This window comes from Vulpes vulpes, chromosome X, assembly GCF_048418805.1.
Source record: "Vulpes vulpes isolate BD-2025 chromosome X, VulVul3, whole genome shotgun sequence".
NCBI lineage: Eukaryota > Metazoa > Chordata > Mammalia > Carnivora > Canidae > Vulpes > Vulpes vulpes.
Genome location: NC_132796.1, coordinates 86,326,214 through 86,334,786, shown reverse-complemented (window position 1 = coordinate 86,334,786; position 8,573 = coordinate 86,326,214). Strand labels below are relative to the sequence as shown.

At 37.4% G+C, this 8,573-nt stretch overlaps 1 pseudogene; it reads left to right on the top strand.

Moving 5' to 3' along the window:
- The first annotated feature begins 5,286 nt into the window (after positions 1-5,286).
- LOC112910713 (small ribosomal subunit protein uS10-like) lies at positions 5,287-7,724 on the top strand (annotated as a pseudogene).
- Positions 7,725-8,573: the final 849 nt, after the last annotated feature.

Below are 8,573 nucleotides of genomic sequence, written 5' to 3'. Positions count from 1 at the left end.
TGTACATATTTTAATGTGTTCATTGGCTATTTCTATTTATTTTCTGTGAATTGTTTGTTTGCATTATTTGCCCACTTTTTTATTCAGTTGTCCATTCTTGTATTGCTTTGTTGAAGTTCTTTTTATGTTTTCCAGTGAGGATATTTAAGCCCAAATTTTTTTTAAAGAATTCTTTTTTTTAAGATTATATTTATCTATTTGACGGAAAGAGTGAACACACACAAGCAAGGGGAACAGCAGAGGGAAAGGAAGAAGCAGACTCCCCACTGAGCAGGGAGCCCAATGTGGGGCTTGAACCCAGAATCCTGGGATCATGACCTGAACCAAAGGCAGAAGACAGGTGCTTAACTGACTAAACCACCCAGGTGCCCCAAGTCCAAATTTTAAGCCACCTCTTTTTCCTGGCTATCTCCCCTGTATATATGAGATATATGTGTTAATAAACATTTTTCTCTAGTTGTTCTGTCTTGTATTATAGGATCCCCATCTAAGAATTTAGAAAAGTACAAGAAAATGATTTTTTCCTCCCCTACAATATACATAGAAGTGTTGTCGGGGACTAATTGTCTCTGTGTTTCTCTAAGATTCTCAGGAGAAACTATGACCTACACAAAGATTATTACCCTTGGTTGTGAGGCTGAGGTAAGTATCTCCTACCTTGCAAAGAAAAAACATTTTGATCAGAAAAACAGTGTTTATAGCCCAGTTATAGCCTGTCTGTGCATGTGTGACCAACACACGTGTGACCAACAATAGGGGCTATTGACTATGGAAATAAACACAGATGTTTAATTAGGCTGAGAAGAAAGAAATCAAGGGTGACAAAGGAACAGCACAGTTTTTATAAGTTCTGGAGGACAAGAGTACCTAAAATGTAGAGAGACAGGGACTGGAAGCTAGGAGACAGTCTCTAATGTCTCAGGTCTTTGATCATTTATTACCTAGGGTGACATGCACTTTCCCAAAGCTAATACTGTCCTGTCATAATCACTTGGTATTTCTAAGGAGGACTCTTTCTGCAAAGTTGAAGGGACAGAGTCTCTCAAAGAAGGATGAATCATTATTAGATAGGTCAATTAGGAGAATCGCAGGATCACAGAATTAGAAAGGGAACTAAGAAGTTAGACCAGACTTCTCATCCGAAGAACCCCTTCTACAACATCTGGGCTTGGTGAATATTCAGTTTATGCTTGAATATTTTGAGTGATTGGAAGTCCTTTGGAGAAGGAAATGTAACAGTCTTCCTTTCGTTGAGCAGAAATTTGCTGTTAGTTTGCTATTATTTCCATAACTCCTATGCATTGACTTTACTTCCACCCACAGAAACTATAAAAGATATTGAACCCAAGTCCATGTGCCCAATGTGCAGCAAAGTCAGTCACCGAGACATTAAGTATGCAGCAAGAAAAGAGTTTATCTGAGAGGTAACCAAAGGAGATGGTGTGGAGGCCGAGAAAAATTAAAAGGCCATCCCACCTAAAGTTTAGCATTAGCACAAGTACAGCCATCTTAGGCCCCTGTGAATAAGAGCTGAACTTTATGGGAAAAACTGTAGAATGTCCTCAATGTCCTCGGCAGGGAATCCCATATCAGAAAGACAACAGAGTTCAGAATTGCCCTTGGCAGAGAATCCCATATGAGAAAGACAACAGAGCCCATGCCCGTGGTAGAAAGTCCCATATTAGAATGAGAACAGAGCTCAATGCCCTTGAAAGCCCCAGATCAGAATGTAAACAGAACTTGAGAAATTCCTCCACCCCTTCTGAAAATCCCCTAGACCAGCCTATAAAAAGCCCAGCTGTAACCCACTTAGAGGTCCAAGTCCCTGCTCCGCTATGTCAGTACACTTGGACCCAAGCTCGAGCTTGTAAATAAACCCTCCTATGCTTGCATTGGTGTCGGCTCCTTGGTGGTTTCTTGGATTCGCAATCTTGAGCACAACAATGGGAGGACAAGCCTCAAATATGCCTCCCTGAAGGGGGAGAGAACATGTTTTTTATAACCCTAGAGGTTAAGATTACATATATATTGATGAAAAGGGTGGAAAAACTCATGATTGTTCATGAGGAGAAATGGACCATGCACACTGAGGGAACATACATGTAACATATATCCCATGTTCACTTTGGGGTGAAAACTTAACATCAGAATATAGAAAAATTCAGCCCCTGACTTTCAGAGGTTATTTTAGGACAAGGAGAAGGGCTATGGGCATGTTCTGAGAGCTATTATAAACTGGATGGAGTCTTGGGCTTGTTATTTCGAGTAAGGAATGCAAGACCTTGCTTGTTCATAGGCTGGAACCATATCAGTTGACCTTAAGTCCAGGCTTCTACAGAGACAGCTAGTGAGTTTGTTAGTGGGGTCGGAAAAGACACAATAGCTGGGCCACCTGTGGCTCAGTTGGTTAAGCAGTTGACTCTTGATTTCAGCTCAGGTTATCATCTCAGTATTCCAAGGATGGAACCCCATGTCAGCTTCCATGCTCAGTGGTGAGTCTGCTTGAGGATTCTCCCTCTGCCCCTCCCCACTCAAATAAATCAATCTTAAAAAAAAAAAAAAACTCACAATAGCTGATTGGAAGAAATAGTTCTCTGAAAATCAAGCTTTAAATTTTCTGCTAGTTTCTGCCTCATTAATCATAAAAGGCACAGTTTCAATTCCCCCATGAGTTATGATCATCCCTCAATCTTTAGGAATTGGGATGATGACTGCTCTGGCTATTTCCTTATCTCTTCAGGTGAGGTAGATTTTGGGTAAGAAGTTTTTGTAAATCTTAGCTGTAAGCAAAATTCCTTAGATGATTAATATCCCTACCTGCAGGGCTAAGCAGAAGTTTCTAACCTATAGGTCCCAGCAGCAAGGGAAATAGAAGCAATATGAAGTCAAACATACTAAAATTTTCCCTGTTACAGATATACATATAATCCCACTTTCATATGACAGTTCTTCAAATATTTGAAGATAGGTCTATTTATTTCAGAAAGAGATAATGTAAGAATTAAATTTAGAATCTGTGTAAAACACTGCCACATGCATATACAGAGCTGAATAATTTGCTCTACATGTATTTTACTCAGCACAATCTCCACAGTAGACTATTAATCCTCCCACTTGATAGACTTCTATCAATGTGACCTAAAATCCTATCCCACCCCACCCATCCTGCCACAGGTCATATGATGGGACATCACATGATGGGACATAACAACTAAAAATCTCTGTTTTTCATACTGTTAAGCCAAAAGACCCTCATCCTCTCCTTGATACCATAATTCCTTGACCTTTAATGAAAGAAATTATGACAATATGGCATTTTACCTGAGCCCTATGCTCCCGGAAAATAGAAGGTTAAAGGAATCTACCACTCCCTTGTTTCATAAAACATCTTATTGTGAAGAATTATCCTTTCCCATATGACTTAGATAAGATTCACACATGTCCTGCTAGTTTATCTATGGCGCGACCAGACACAGATCCTCAAAAGTTCCATTCTTTGCCTCATAAATAATCAGATGAACTCCCTGTCTTGTTTTGGAACAAAACACTTGCTAACCAAACTTTTGTTCATACTCTGTCCTTCCCCTAGGCCTCTGAAGGCTGGCCTACCCTCAACCTGAGCAGGTATAAATAGGCAGGCCCCAGGGTAAAACCCTATCTGATCTATGATATGATCATGCCACCCTTTCAACGTACTTCCCCACACCTTTCCAGCTTTGTTTACACATCTCTATAAAAGAAAACTTTTTACTTAACCCTTGAGATGCTTCAGAGATCTTATGGTCACAGCCTTCTCCTTGTTTGAATAGTTCCCCTTCCCCATTGCATTAGCTTACCCTCATACCCTCAATAACCCTTTTGAATAAAGTCTCTTCTCAATAAAGGCAGGATTTGTTTTTATTTGTATTTGATATTATGTATATCCTTACTGAATTTCATTTTAGTTTTAGCCCATCATTATGGTCTGTCCAAAATCTTTTGAATCTTAATTCTGTTACCAAGCATCTTAAATTTTATGTTACCTACAAATTTAATGTGTTTCTTCTATATTTGTCTTCAGATTGCTGATAAAAGTGTAAAATGGGATTATCAAGATCAAAGCTCTTCAGCAAGACACCTCCCTTCAATTTGACACTGAACTACTGCTCATTCTCTTAAGATATAGTGACCCAACCACCTCCAGATATTCCAAAAAATTCTGCTACCCAGCTCACTTTTTTTTCCCACAAAGCCACCATGAGGCACACTGCCAAACATCTTGTTTGATATATTATATACAGATATAATCCAGGTATATTATATCTGTGTATCCCTAGATATAACTATTGTAATAACTATTACTTTTTAAAAGATTTTATTTATTTGAGAGAGAGAGTATATGTGCACATGAGAGAAAGCAAGCACAAATGGGGGGAGGGACAGAAGGAGAGGGAGAAGCAGGCTCCCCACCCAGTGGGGAGTCCAACCAAGGGCTCAATCCCAGGACCCTGGGAACAGGACCTGAGCCAAAGGCAGATGCTTAACTGACCAAACCACCCAGGTGCCCCAACAACTATTATTTTAAAGAGACTCAGAATCTTTTATAGCTCTAAAGGGGAAAGAAGAGCACTAGACAGGTCTTTCTCTTTCCTTCATCTTCTTTCTGTTTTGAGAAAAAGGAACTGAGATTTAGAATTATATGTACCAAAATAATATTACTGATAAGGGCCAATTACAAACTGCCTAGAATCTCTGTCATTCAGAAAAATCTAATAGTTTAGCCTGTTTGCTCTCATGTCCAGGGCTGATTCAGTTTAATGATGAAAGTGTGACTTTCACAACAAATACCATACATTTGTCTAGGGTTTTGCTAGTTTCTGATATTTGTCTTGAGCAATTCTAGCAAAACAGGCTGCCTTTATCCTTTATTATATTCTCTTATTGAGCAAGTATGGCTAAAAGTTTGTGACATGGTAGACTGTATCAAGGCTTTAAGAAAATGCTTCCTTTCAGCCAAACATATCCATAGATTTTCCTACCTCTATTTTTTTTTAAAGTAAACTCTATGCCCAACATGGGGCTTGAATTCAAAACCTGAGAGCAAGAGTCACATGCTCTACTGACTGAGCCAGCCAGGAGTCCCTCCTGCCTCCATTCTTGCCCTCTTGATATATGCTTGTGTTGGGAAGAAAAAAAACCTCTATTCTTAGAGGTTCTTTTGGCTGGTCTAAGAATTAAATTGAAATGAGATAGATCAACAGAAAAAAATCAAATGTAATGACTTAACTCTGGGGAATACACGTAAACATGAATGGTTCCAAAGGTAGACAAAATGAGGTGTGTCATCCTGAACTAAGAAGAAGGGGTTAGGAGTCTGGGAGTTCAAAGGGAAGGAAAGCAATTTACAAGAAGATGAACAAGAAAAAAAAAAAAAGAAGATGAACAAGAGTAAATGCTTGGTAAACTAATGATTGCTAGGCAACACAGAAAAAATGAAATACAGAGAGGAATTTTACCAGACTTTACTAAATTTCTGTCTGCCATCCCTAGTTCATATTATAATGTAGTTATCTATAGTGATTGTTCTCTGGAGCAAGTCTTCCATCTAAACTCTTTTAGGCAGTTAGGAGGGAAGATAAAAGTTTCTTCCTGATTCTTTTGCACCTTATTTGTTTTCAGTTTGAAGTAATCTGTATGCCAAAGTGGCACATCTTGGGGCAACTCATTCTGAACCAATGCCTACACTCGTGAAAGAATACCTGAAAGGAGAACACAGGAATTAGATCTTCCTAGTAATGTGGACAGATGTTAGTTGAGAAGAACTAAACCCTCGGTAGAATGACATACTTTAACAGATAAATTTTATAAATACTAAACACATATGAATACACTTAAACAATAAAAAGAATCATAAGTTACAAATGTAGATTATAAGGGTACAATGAATAAATTTTCTTTGACGATCCTTCTGCCCTTAGGATATCTCTTGAAAGTTGAAATGACTGAAGAGGAGACTAACTCTTTTGATTATATAATTCAACTCACATATTTTCTGACCTTTGGAAATATAAGCAGACACTTTTGAAATTAAGTCTCTCAGGAGATATACAAGCAATACCACAGTGCATCTATACGTCTCTTGAGGAGATAACCTTTCATTGTTCTTCTTTCTATTTTAAGGTATAAATTTATATGAAATTCTCTCCAGACTGTGTAAGTCTGTCCAGACTGTTGTGCTACTTTACATGCATGTGAATGTGATAATGCTTATGCAATATTAAATTGTGTTCAATTTCTCTTTTCTTTATTCATACAGAGGGCTCTATTGCTGGCAGGATTTTAATTTCCCTATCAGGTTGTAACTAGAATATATAATCCTTCCTTACTAGAGTATCAATAAAGGATTTATTTTGATTACAGTAGTCCTGAATCTCCACATTACTCCTGAATCACTTCCTTATTTCATGGTTTTGGTTCTATGGCTATGAAGGAGGAAGAATAATATTCCTTCTATTCTTTTAGGTTCTTGACTGAGCAACTCTCCTCTCTCATAGTAAGAGACAGATTAATAGGAGAAAAGCAAACAGAAGATTAATAACATGCATACCTCCTGTATACATAACAGATACCCAGGAAAATCTTATAGCTTCCTAAAAAGGTCCAAGCCACCACCTTAAATCCAGCTCCAGCTAAAAACAAAGGAAGATGGTGGGGGTGGGGAGCCAGTTATGGGAAGTTACCAGGAAAAGCACCGTAAAGGCAGATATGGTTGTTACACAAATTTAAGTTGCTGCCTTCTCCACTGATAAGAGTTTCCAGAGATTTAGTTATCCTTTTCTTCCTGGTACAGAGAGAGAGAGAGACACCCTTACAAATGAAGATTCCTTTTATAAATACAAATGTCTCAGTCAACCAAGAAATCAAAGAAGAAATAAAAAATTATCTTAGCACTCTCCCCACTTTTATTCAACGTAGCACTGAAAGTCCTAGCTACAGCAATCAGACAACTTAAAGAAATAAAAGGCATCCATATTGGTAAGGGAAAAGTAAAGCTCTCACTATTTATAGATAACATGATATTATATCCAGAGACTCCACCAAAAAACCACTAGAACTGATAAATAAATCCAGTAAAGTCACAGAATACAAAATCAATGTACAGAAATCTGTTGTATTCCTATACACTAATCATGAAGGAGCAGAAAGTGAAAATAAGAAAACAATTTCATTTACAATTGCACCAAAAACAATAAAATATTCAGCTCTTTGAGGAAGACATGGTCATAGCTATAGTAGAGTTCTGGACACCCCACTCTTGTTTCAGACTCACTGCTGTTTGCTTTCACTGAGGAACAAGTTGGTGAGGAAGCTGTGCTAAAGGCATAGCTTTTAAAGACACTGTGAAGACACCATGGAATCAGAGATGGTGTTTCATAAAACTAGAATTACTTTAAGCAGCCACAACAAAAAATCTTTGGAGAAAGTATGTGCTAACTTGATCAGAAGCACAAAGGAAAAGAATCTCAAAGTGAGAGGACCAGTTTGGATGCCTACCAAGACCCTGAGAATCACTATAAGAAAAACTCCTTGCGGTGAAAGAAGGTTTAAATAATTGGGATCATTTTCAGATGAGGATCCACACGTGACTCATTGATTTGCACATTCCTTCTGAGATTTGTAAGCAGATTACTCCCATCAGTATTCAGCCAGGAGTCAAAATTGAAGTTGCTATTGCAGATGCTTAAATCAACCTTTTTAAGAAATTGATTATCTGGTGTTAAAAAAAACACAATAAAATATTCAGGAATAAACTTAACCAAAAAGGTAAAAGACCTGTACTCTAAAAACTATATACACTGATGAAAGAAATTCAAGACAACATGAAGAAATGGAAAGACATTCCATATTCATGGACTGGAAGAAAACATATTTTTTAAAATGTCCATATTACCTAAAGAAATATGCATATTTAATGTAATTCCTATCAAAATGCTAACAGTATTTTTCAACAGAACTAGAACAAACAATCCTAAAATTTGTATGGAAACACAGAAGACCTCAAATAGCCAAAGCAATCTTGAAAAAGAAAAACAAAGCTGGAGGCATCACAATTCCAGATTTCAAGTTATATTACAAAGTGGTAATAATTAAAACAGTATGGTACTGGCATAAAAATAGACACAGATCAATGGAATAGAACAGAAAACATAGAAATAAACCCGCATTTATATAATCAATTAATTTTAGACAAAGGAGGAATGGGCAAAATGCAGTCTCTTTAACAAATGGTGTTGGGAAAACTAGATGACTACATGCAAAAGAAAACCAGACGACTTTATTTCATCATGCACAAAAATAAACTCAAAATGGATAAAGACTTCAATGTGGGTCTTGAAACTATAAAAATCCTAGGAGAGAGCAAAGGCAGTAATCTCTCTGACATTGGCCATAGCAACATTTTTCTAGATATGTTTCCTGAGGGAAGGAAAATAAAAACAGAAAAACAATTGGGATTACGTCAAAATAAAAAGTTTCTGTACAGTGAAGGAAACAAGCAACAAAATAAAAGGCAACCTACTGAATGAGAGAAAATG